The sequence below is a fragment of the Geotrypetes seraphini genome, chromosome 10 (genome assembly GCF_902459505.1).
Source record: "Geotrypetes seraphini chromosome 10, aGeoSer1.1, whole genome shotgun sequence".
In the NCBI taxonomy this organism is placed as follows: Eukaryota; Metazoa; Chordata; class Amphibia; order Gymnophiona; family Dermophiidae; genus Geotrypetes; species Geotrypetes seraphini.
Window position 1 is genome coordinate 111,271,766 of NC_047093.1, and position 12,385 is coordinate 111,284,150.

Consider the following 12,385-nt stretch of genomic DNA (forward strand, 5'->3'; position numbering starts at 1 on the left):
TGGGACATGGAAGGAAGGAGGATCGTGTTGGGACAGGAAGGGCGGAAGAGGGACTGTGTTGACATAGGGAGAAGGGTCGTGTTGAGAACAGAAGGAAGGGAGGGGTACAAACTTCAGTCAAAGGATGGAAGAAAGGAGGGAGGGAGCATGAACATGTGACACAATGGAGTGAGGAAAGGGAGCAGGAATTTGGGACATAGGATGGAAGAATGGAAGAAGTGAGGGAAAGAGGTGCTGAGGTGGAGAGGGAATAGAAAGGGAGAATTGTTGGGCATGGGTAAGTGAGAGGGAAAGAGGGATGATGCACATGGGGAAATGAAGAAAGCAGGTGATTTGTTGGGCATAGGGAGGAGTAAATATTGGACATGGTGGTGGGAGAGGCATAAGATACAGATGCATGGGGACAGGGCCAGATTTAGATGAAAAGAGGCCCTAGAGTACTATTCCACTTATGAGGCCCTTTCACCTCCCATTTTTAAGTTTGTAAATTACATGAGAGATAATAAAATACATCATTACTCTGATATATATCAATATGTTAAATGAAACATGTTGTTATTGGTACTAACCTTTATAAAAAATGTGACACGGATCTTGAGGCCCTAGGCTGAAGCCTAGTTAGCCTATAGAAAATAAGGCCCTGCATGGGGAAGAGGGGGAGAAATGTTGGATGTGTGGTGGAGAGGGAACAGTGGGACTGATGAAGAGCAAAAATAAGTGTAAACCTCTTATATTTTCTTTCTATTTCAATTACAGTACTTTAGTTTGAGGACTGTTTCTTTAATGTTTTTATAGATTGTGTACTGTACCGGATCTGAATTACATACAAATTCAACTTAAGAACTGTTTAAAAAACGGAATTTGTTCTTAACCCAGGAACTGCCTTTATAAAGTTCTGTAACAAGAAAATCAAAAGTAAGCAGACATACTACAGATTAGTCCATCAGTTCTAGCTACCTAAAACATTTTTTTAAGAGACCAGCAGCGTCTAACAAAACCAAAACAACCTGTTACCGTTCACTGATTTAAGGGGGGAAAGGAATTAAATCAGCCTCAAGTTCATCAATCATGTCTATGAGGCTACAGCATAAGAAGTAAACTAAACCGGAAGCTGAATTCTAATCTGAACCCCACTTCCAACGCTAAAAATAACAGCCTCAAGAACAGATAAGGTAGATCTCAAAAATTTACTATCATAAAATGCTCGCGCTTCCTTCTACTATACCAACGCTCGCATTTATATTTAGACTTAATAAGATCTGAGTAAACGTAGGATGCTGGTCTTGCCTTGTAGCAACAGCGTGCGTTTCAAGCCCCGTTCTCATACAAAGGTTGCTTCCTTCCTGCTTTACAATAGATGCCTGTACTGTATTTTAAGCCTCGATCCTAGACATTTAATCTTGCTAATTGAATGAGCCCAAGAAGTGCGTGAGTTATTGAGAAACCGGGTGTTATGATTCGTGGCGAGACGTAGGCGCAGCGGTAGAAGTACTGACAGTTGTATAAGGTGATGAAGAGTATTAGTTGTTTCGGCGTGGTAGAGGCCCTATTATGCTAGTGGAGACGGTTTTGGATGTTCCTCTCAGGAGCAGGAGCATGAAAAAATGGGATGGGGGGGGGGGGGGGGGGGGACAAGTTTTAGTTGTATCTTATTTATATATGGGGTTTTTTTCCCCTGCATTCAGAAAGCTGGCTTGTATAGCTCATGCCTTTCCTATGCAAATTTCAAGGCACATTAAATTCAAGTATCCAACAGTTAATTTCTCTGTTCCCAGAGGACTCGCGATTTAAGTATACTGTATAGTGTACTGTACTTAAAGAGGCAATAGAGAACCAAGTGGCTTACTAAAGGCCACAAAGAGTATCAGTGGTATTTAAACCGTAATTTCTCTGGATTATAACTTACTGTCTTTTAAGCACTAAGGGACAGGTTCTTAAAACTTTAATGCGGTCACTAAACTGTTTTCCACCTGGGTTTAGCCTGCATGTATTTTACCAGCGAATTATCAAAACGGATTATCTCTGTCTTTAGCAAGGTTTCTAGCAGTCTCTGATAATGGCATGCAAACATTGAAATGAGCCCTCCAGTGGATTCTTAAAAAAATCGCTGAGGCATTTTCAAAGAGCGGCATCGGCTTTTGGTGACAAAAAGCAGCGACTGGTCCGGGGGTGCCGTTACAGTGCCAGCACTTGTGTTTGACTGTGGCTAATTTTTTAAAAATGTGTATCTACTGTATTTTTCGCTCCATAAGATGCACTTTTTCCGGGTCAGACCTTCTCGCCGACGTCAGAATTGACATCGTAGCTAATTTTTTAAAAATGTGTATCTACTGTATTTTTCGCTCCATAAGATGCACTTTTTCCGGGTCAGACCTTCTCGCCGACGTCAGAATTGACATCGGGGGTAAGGCTTTTGGGCCGGCGGCATGCAATCACTGCACCCGCCTGGCCCTTCTGGATGCCGCGCTGCTGAGCCAGGAGCCCGCTCCGCTCCCTCTCCCCTCCCCCCCCCCATTACTGCTGCTTCGGCAACGTGTCCTCACAGCAGCAGCAGTGGGAGGTAAGTAAATCCAGCGGGGAGGGGGGAAGAGGATAAAGGCTGGAAGGCAATGAGGGGAACATACAAGAGAGGGAGGGAAGAAGGGACAATTGTTGGGCCTGAGGAAGGAAAGAAAGAAAGAAATCATCAGACGTGAGGGGGGGGGGGAGGAAGAGAACAAAGGCTGGAAGACATTGAGGGGGACATAGGAGGGAGGGAGGAAGGGTCAATTGTTGAGCCTGAGGAAGGAAAGAAAGAAAGAAATCACCAGACCAGGGGGCGGGGGGAGGAAGAGGACAAAGGCTGGAAGGCATTGCGGGGGACATAGGAGGGAGGGAAGAAGGGACATTTGGGCCTAAGGAAAGAAAGAAAGAAATCACCAGACAATAAAGGTAAGAAAAATGATTTTATTTTCAATTTAGTGATCAAAATGTGTCAGTTTTAAGAATTTATACCTGCTGTCTATATTTTGCACTATATTTGTCTATTTTTCTATAATTGTTACTGAGGTGATATTGCATATTTTAAAAAGTCATCTGCCTTGACATCTGTGCCCTGTCCCTTCCTGCCCTATGCCCTGTCCCTGCCCGTCCTGCCCTACTACTACTAGACCACCAGAGGGGGGACAGGGTACAGAGCCTGGTAGGGAAGGGGGACAGGATGCAGAGCCTGGCAAGGAGTGTGGGGTTGGGTGCAGAGCCTGGCAGGGAGAATTTGGTTCAGAATGGGTTTTTTTTTTTGTTTTCCTCCTCTAAATCTAAGTCTTATGGTCAGGTGCGTCTTATGGAGTGAAAAATACAGTAAGTGGAAGGTAGTAAAATCATGCTTCTTTTGAGTATGGGAGAGACAGACATGTTTCATGCGCGCTTGAATGCGTGTACGATACCCTTGACTTGTGTGTTTCTGGCTGTGGGTCATGATTAAATTTTACCTTAAAAACAAATTACGAGGGGGAGTGACTCAACTAAGATGGTGGCTGGTAGCTGTAGCTGAGATACCACGGACTTGCTTGAAAGCCCATTTCTTACCATTTGGGATGGTCAAGTGGAAATCTAAACCCCGGGTCTTCCCGGAGGAATCCTCAGTGGCAGTGGTCCCGATGGACATGTTTCTCCAGCATGGGGCTCGAACAAGCGAGCTGGAGTTTTCCTCGGCTGTGAGAGGCACACATGCTGAAGTGTTGGCACTATCTCTCGAGGCAGCATCTCTAGCTTCGTAGGAACGGAGTCCTCCGAGTCGCCCTGGGACGTTGGAGCAGAAGGTGAAGGAGAGAACGTCCCGGAGTGTTCTCTCTCCCGACCAGCTGAGTACGGTGGCCGATTCAGCGGGGGGAGTAAAGAAGCTAAATCAATCATCGGACCACTCGGAAGAATTGAAACAGCGGATCCCTCAGGATTTTCTTAGGCTGAATTCATCTTCTGCTGAGGCTACAGGTACTTTATTCCCATCAGAGAGTCTTGGTTTAGAACTTGTACCCATGCAAAGACCCAAGGTCTTTAATATGGAAACACTTTGGGATGCGATATCTAATTTGCAACTCTCTTTGGGAACCCAAATGCAGCAACTTACAGCATGCTATACTACAGTTGTTTCAGAAAATTTGGATTTGAAAAATAGACTTATCTAGCCTGTAAAATAAAGTAGATGGACATGAGACCAGAGTAAAAAAATATGGAGTCCCAGGCCTTAACCTGGGTTAGGGACAATGGAAATCTCAATTTTAAGGTGAAAATGCTGGAAAACATGACCAGGAGATGTAATTTTCGGATTACAAATTTTCCAAAATTACCACTTATACCAGTAACAAGATACATTTAAGAAATATCTGCGAGAAATTTTGAAAGTACCTGAGTCCTCCTATCCGCCTCTCTCAAAAATTTACTACTTACCAAGTAGACTTTCGGCTCAGAATCCAAACCTGCAGAATTTATCTGCTGATAGTTTGGATTTAACAAATTTCCTGGAGAGGTCAGATAATGAGGTACCGGCAACTGCTATGCTGCTTGTACAATTGACTTGGACAGGGAATGGATGCTTAAACTGTTTTTTTAAATATAAGGATATTCCATTTATGTCAAAAATAGTTATGGTCTATCAAGGGAATAGATATGTCTTTTTCAAACCTCAACAGTTGACAAAGTTTCTTTCTGTTAAAGAGCAATATCAGCTCAGTGAAGTTAAGTTTTAGAGCCCAACCAGCCACACCTTTATTTCCCTTTGTATATGTTAATTGGAAAAATTTCAGTAAAATCATAGCAAACCAGCATATTTGATTCCTGGGTTTAGTTCTGTATCTTTGAATTTATGGAAGGATGTTTCCTGATATATTTGTTTATTTGATGTATTGTTTTCTTCTTTTTTTATTCAAAGATGTCAAAACTGGTATTGTATTACTTCTTTGTTTTTGACTAATGTTTTGTCAAAAGGACAAAATGCAAATAAAGAATTTTTAAAAACCCCAAATAAACAAATTAAAAGATTTACCTGAAATATAGTAGTTTTTTGGATAGAAAGGCATGTTTTATGCGCGATTGATAAAAAGTCGACGTTGCTTCTCCCCTCCCATTCGTCCAATAGCTCTTGTATGCCTATGATTGACACACCGCTTACGGCTTATATGGTTCCACTGATGTTTTATGGCAGGGAAGATTCACAAAGCATGCTAGTATTTGTTCTGCGATTTCTGAGCCACATGTATTTTGTGTTAAAATATCTTAGAAACATGATGGCAGATAAAGGCCAAATGGCCCATTCGCAGTAACCATTATCTCTTCCTCGCTCTGAGATCTCACGTGCATATTAGAGAATGACACGGGGGAAAAATTTGTCCCTGTCCCTGCCCCATCCCCGCGGCACTGTCCCTTTCCCCGCCCTATCCACGTGACCACTGTCCCCGCCCCTGTCCCCGCCGCATCCATACAAGCCTCAGTACTGCAATATTTAGCTTATTCCTTCCTTATAAATCAAAGTTCTGGCTGCTGAACTAGAGAAAGAGATGTTCAGCTGGCAGGGCTTTGTTTATAAATTTTTATAAACATAACTAATATACTACTTTATCCTAAATCAAAAAAAAAACCCCAACAGAAAATAAATAGAAATTTTTTTCTATCTTTGTTATCTGATTTCTGCTTCCATCATCTTCTCATTCATTTCCTTCCATCCAATATCTGTCCTCTCTCTACGTCTTCCATTTGCTCTGTTACTGTACCCCCCTCCCCCAAATTGGTCTGGCACCCATCTTCTTCCCTCTGCTCCCCCATAGTCTGGCATCTCTGTCTTCTTCCCTTCCAGTGACTTCTTCCCACTCTCTTTTCCCCATTCCCTTCAGCGTCTTCTCCCCACTCTGTCTTCCCCATTTCCCTTCAGCGTCTTCTCCCCACTCTGTCTTCCCCATGTCCCTTCAGCGTCCTTCTCCCCACTCTGTCTTCCCCATGTCCCTTCAGCGTCCTTCTCCCACTCTGTCTTCCCCATGTCCCTTCAGCGTCCTTCTCCCCACTCTGTCTTCCCCATGTCCCTTCAGCGTCCTTCTCCCCACTCTGTCTTCCCCATGTCCCTTCAGCGTCCTTCTCCCCACTCTGTCTTCCCCATGTCCCTTCAGCGTCCTTCTCCCCACTCTGTCTTCCCCATGTCCCTTTAGCGTCCTTCTCCCCACTCTGCCGTGAAGGTAAAGGGGAGGGATGGAGATAGATAGATTCAGGTAGGTAGGAAGGAGGGAGGGGGTCGCGTGTGATTGGTGACCGAGCGCGTTCCTTCCCTTATCAGCGGGGACAAGGCCATTCACTGCTCCATGGGGCGATGGATAGCCTTGACCCCTTACCCGCAGTGAGCAATTCCCCCCCTCACCATTTCGGTGGGTTACCCGCGGCTACCCACGGATAACAGCCACCATTTCATTCTTTAGTACCTATCCCATCTCTTCTAGGAGACTGTTCTATGCATCTACCATCCTTAGATTTCTCCTGAGCCTATCACCTCTTAACTTTATTCTATGTCATTTCATTTCAGAGCTTCCTTTCAAATGAAAGAGACTCGACTCGTGCATTTTTGACAAGTAGGTATTTAAACATCCCTATCATATCTCCCCTTTCCCTCCAAAGTTTACATTGAGTTCTTTAATTATCTTAGGACAAGCGGTGACAGATCAAATGCACACAAGACAACAGCACGCAGACAAAAACGCCAAGACAAATCAGCGCAAAGATAATAGCGCACGAGACAATTGAGCCAGACAATTGAGCCAGACAATTGAGCGCAGACAATTGAGCGCAATGATAACTCATCGCAAGACAATTGCGCGCAAAGATAACTCAGCGCAACGACAATTCAGCGCGCCTCAAAATGGCACATGGGTAGGAAGGGCATGCGCACGCTCACCACGCTAACATATGATCACATCACCACTTTATCAGTATGGTTCCCTTGCCTCTTTGTGCTTTGAATATAAGTCACGTGAATGCATTTTCGTTACTATGGTTACGTTTCCTCTTTATGTATGTGCTCAGAACAGCCCGCCTTCCTTTCGCTGCCTGATGTCTCTTGCTCAGATGTCTCTTACTCAGATGTCTTGTGCTCAGTTGTCCCGCTCGTGCTTGTTACTGAAAATGATTTGCGTGGAATTGTCTTGCGCTCAAATGTCTTGCGCTCAGTTGTCTTGGCGCTCAGTTGTCTTGAGCCCGTTTGTCCGTGCACTGTTGTCTTGCGCGCATTTGACTATGAACCAAGACAAGCAGGCAGCATATTCTCACATATGGGTGACGTCGTCCACAGAGCCCAGTATGGACAGTCTGAAAAGTGAACTGTCAATTTAAAAAGCTTTTGAAGTGCTTGCAACTATCCGCACTGCGCATGCGTGACTGCCTTCCCACCCGAAGAGGCTCATGGTTTTCCACGGAGCAAAGTATTTTTTTGACTGAACTCACTTCAGTCAGTGTTGCCTTCCCACTTCGCATATTTTTTTTTCTTCTCTTCATTAATTTTTTTATTAAAACAAATGGGAAGAGAGAATTTCTTTTTCCACTTTAAGTTTTCTTGGTGGTTTTTCATCAAAATTTGAGTTTAATTTTGCCATACTAATTTTCCCGTCCATGTTAAAATCTTTGATGGATTTTAAGAAATGCGGTAGGTGTCAGCAGTCCATTTCTATAGCCGACCTGGTGTCTTCAGTGTTTAGGGCCAGAACACCACATCGAGACTTGTTCGTGGTGTTCTTCTTTAAAGTCACACTCTCTCTTTATTAATTTAATTTGATTTTTATCCCATCCTCCCAGGAGCTCAGAACGGATTACAAGCCAACATCCACAGTAGAATACATTAGGACAGTACAATGACAATACAGCAACTTAAGTATAAGTTCAGAAGAACAGAGATTGGAGGACAGATTGGAAGGGGGTATTTAAGGGGATCACATTGGATAGAAAAGTTGACAATGTAGTAACTTGGGTCCAAGCTTGGAAGGATAGTGACTTCCGGTCCGCTTGGGAGGGGAGTAGAGAAGTGGTTCCAAGGGATAGCAATTAGAGGGGGATGGTAAGGAGGGGTGGAGGGATTGATTGTAGCTGGAATTTTTAGTTGAAGAGGAGGGCATTTACTGCTCTCTGGAAGGTCATCAGTGAGTTCTGTAATTTGATTTGGAGGGGAGTTGGTTCCAGAGTTGAGGGATGAAGTGGCTGTAGGAGCGTTTGCGGGCAGTTTCTGATAGGAGAGACCTTCCTGGGGGGATGCACAGGCATTTCTCTGTTTCAGAGCGGAGGGGGCTGGTGGGGGTATACAGGGGTAGCTTGGATGCTATGTAGGCTGGGGTGGTGATGTGGATTCTCTTATGTGCCATTACAAGGGCCTTGAATGCACAGTGTTTATTGATCGGCAGCCAGTGCTCTGAGTGGAGGGCTGGGGAGATGGGGTCATGGTAGTTGAGGTTGTGTAGGAGGTGGATTGCTGCATTTTGGACTCGCTGGAGGTGTTTGAGATCCTTTTTGGCAATTCCATTAAATAAGGAGTTGTAGTAGTCCATCCTGGACAGAACATAGGCGTAGAGGAGCTGGGTTGGGTCTGGTTTGGAGATGTAGGGTTTGATCCTTTTCAGTTGGCGGAGGTAGTAGAAGGAGGTGGAAACCTCCTGAGAGATGTGGATGGACAGGGACAAGTGGCCATCCAGTGTTACTCCAAGGCTGCATACCTGATCTGCTGCTGTTAGAGAGGTGGATTCCCACAATAGTGTTGGGCATGTGTATTTGGTACTTTTTCCTGATCCATAAGAGTTTGGTCTTGGAGGTGTTCAGCTGTAGTTTGTTATTTGTCATCCAGGCTTTCATGTCAGAAAGGCAGATTTGAAGGTTGGCAATTTGGGACGATCAGTTTTCACCTAGAGGGAGGAGTAGTTGGATGTCATTGGCATAAGAGTGGATGCTAATGTTGTGTTTCTGGGCTATATTGATGACAGGTAACATAAGAACATAAGCAGTGCCTCTGCCGGTCAGACCATAGGTCCATCCTGCCCAGCAGTCCGCTCCCGCGGCGGCCCAAACAGGTCACGACCTGTCTGAATCACCAGAAGGGGCTCCCTTGCCACCTTGTTATCTCGTTTAAGTCCTGCCTTCCTATCGAAGTCCTAGCCCTCCAGTCTTGCACATGCACGACCTGGTTGGTTTATACTCATTACCTGGTTAACATTCTATACTTGTGTTACATCCCAGCTCCTCCCTCAGTATCCCACGATCCCTTTATCCGTCAGGAATCTGTCCAATCCCTGTTTGAATCCTTGGACCGTACTCTGCTTGATCACTTCCTCCGGTAGTGCATTCCAAGTGTCCACGACCCTCTGGGTGAAAAAAAACTTCCTTGCATTTGTTTTGAACCTATCTCCCTTCAGTTTCTCAGAATGCCCCCTTGTATTTGCTGTCCCCTTTAGTCTGAAGAATCTGTCCCTATCCACCCTCTCTATGCCCCTCATGATCTTGAAGGTCTCTATCATATCTCCCCTGAGCCTCCTTTTCTCCAGAGAGAAGAGCCCCAGCCTTTCCAGCCTCTCGGCGTATGAGCAGTGTTCCAGCCCTCTTACCATTCTCGTTGCTCTCCTTTGGACTCTCTCAAGTACCGCCATGTCCTTCTTGAGGTGTGGCGACCAATACTGAACGCAGTATTCCAGATGCGGACGCACCATCGCTCGATACAATGGCATGATGACTTCCCGTGTTCTGGTTGTTATGCCCTTCTTTATGATGCCCAGCATCCTGTTGGCTTTTTTCGAGGCTGCTGCGCACTGTGCAGATGGCTTCAGTGATGCATCCACCAACACACCCAAGTCTCTCTCGAGTCTGCTGTCTCCCAACAATACCCCCCCCAATTTGTAGCTGAACAACGGGTTCTTTTTCCCTATATGCATGACCTTGCATTTGTCCACATTGAAGCGCATTTGCCATTTGTTTGCCCAGTCTTCCAGCTTGTCCAGGTCCCTTTGTAGGTCCTCACACTCCTCCCTGGTCCTAACTCTGCCGCACAGTTTGGTATCGTCTGCGAATTTTATAACCTCACACTTTGACTCCTTTTCCAGGTCATTTATGAATATGTTAAAAAGCAACGGCCCCAGCACCGATCCCTGTGGCACACCGCTTGTGACTCCCCGCCAGTCAGAAAATTGACCCTTTACTCCAACCCTCTGCAGTCTACCCGACAACCAGTGCTTGATCCATCTGTGCACATCCCCTCCCACCCCGTGGTTCCACAGCTTCTTAAGTAGCCTTTCATGTGGCACCTTGTCGAAAGCCTTCTGAAAATCGAGGTAAATGATGTCTATGGGCTCCCCATTGTCCACCCGACTGCTTATTCCCTCAAAGAAGTACAGAAGGTTCGTTAGGCACGACCTTCCCTTGCAGAATCCATGCTGGCTTGTTCTCAGTAGGCCATTCCTCTCGATGTGCTCGCAAATGGCGTCCTTGATCATAGCTTCCACCATCTTCCCTATAATTGAAGTTAGGCTCACCGGCCTGTAGTTCCCGGGGTCACCCCTCGATCCCTTCTTGAAGATGGGTGTGACATTTGCCAATTTCCAGTCCTCTGGTACCTCACCAGTTTTCAAGGATAGGTTGCAAACATGCTGGATTGTGCCCGCTATTTCCTGTCTTAGTTCCTTCAGAACCCTTGGGTGGATCCTGTCTGGGCCCGGTGATTTGCCGCATTTTAACCTGTCTATCTGTTTGAGGGCATCCTCCTTACTTACCTCTATGTGCTCTAGTTTCTCAGCCTGTTCCCCACTCATGAGCTCCTCTGAGTCCGGTATATTAGATGTGTCTTCGCTCGTGAAAACCGACGAGAAGAACGTGTTCAACCTCTCAGCTACCTCTTTATCCTCCTTAACCACTCCCTTCCTGTCCCCATCGTCCAACGGCCCCACTTCCTCTCTCGCTGGTCGCTTCCCCTTTACGTAACTGAAGAATGCCTTGAAGTTTTTCGCCTCCCTGGCCAGCCCCTCTTCGTATTTCCCCTTTGCTTTTCTAACCTCCCGGTGGCATTCCTTTTGGCATTTCCTGTGCGCCTGGTGATTTTCCTCTGTTGGATCCTTTTTCCATCTCCGGAAGGATACTTTTTTGTCCTTTATCGCCCTCTTTACTTCTATTGACATCCAAACCGGGTCTTTTGATCGCTTGTTCTTGCAGCCTTTCCTGAAATTGGGGACGTACATTCTCTGTGCTTCTTGCAGGGTGTCCCTGAATAGGGTCCAGGTGCTTTCCACAGTCTCCATCCTAAAGATGTTTCTGAGCTTTCTCCCCACCATTTCCCTCATAGCAACATAGTTCCCTTTCTTGAAGTTCAGTGCAGTTGTTGCGGTCCTCCTAACTATGGGTGTCCCTCTTTCTAATGTGAATCTGATCGTGTTGTGGTCACTGTTGCCTAGTGGTCCTCCCACTTCTGCCCCTCTTGCAGGCCCCCCTAATCCGTTTAGGATGAGGTCAAGAGTAGTACCCCCTCGCGTCGGTTCTTTGACTAGTTGCTCCATAAAGCAGTCCTTCACAGCTTCTACAAATCCTGTCTCCCTAGTGCAGTTGGAGTGACCCGTACTCCAGTCTATCCCTGGGTAGTTGAAGTCCCCCATCACTGTTACACTTCCAGTCCTGCACTCCTGTCTCAATTCCTCTTCCAAGTCGTGTCCGACTCCCTCTCGCGCACCAGGTGGTCGATAGTACAGCCCCAGTTTTATGCCCGCATCCTTGTTTCCCGGTAATTTGACCCATAGCGATTCCAGCCCCTCTGCCTTCGTTGCCATATCCATCCCGACTGAGTGGATAGTGTCCTTTATATATAGTGCTATGCCTCCCCCCTTTTTGTGGGTCCTGTCCCTCCTATAGAGCTTGTACCCCGGCAGCGCTACATCCCATTGATTTTCCTCTGTCCACCAGGTTTCTACAATTCCAATTATATCCAGGTCCTCCCCCTTGGCCATGACTTCTAGTTCACCCATCTTGGCCGTGAGGCTTCTTGCATTTGTGTATAGGCACCGCAGGTCCCGTCGTTTTTCTTCCACCTCTGCATTTACCTGGGCCACTTGCCCTTGGATTTCTGGCAGTTTTCCCGCTCTCTGTGCTTCTGCTTTGCCCTCAGCTTTTACCCTCTTAGGTTTCAGCTCCCCCACATTTCTGCCACCCCACTTCCCCGCTTTTCCTCTGGGATTTCTAGCCCTAGGTCTGGGATTTCTAGCCTAGGTCTGATGTAAAGGTTAAATAGGAGGGGGATAGAAAGGCACCTTGGGGAACACCATATTTGATATGTTTGGGTTCAGATTTGTATGGCCCTAGTAGGACTGTTTGGGTTCTCTGGTGAAGGAAGAAGGTGAACCACTGGAGGGCGGAGTCT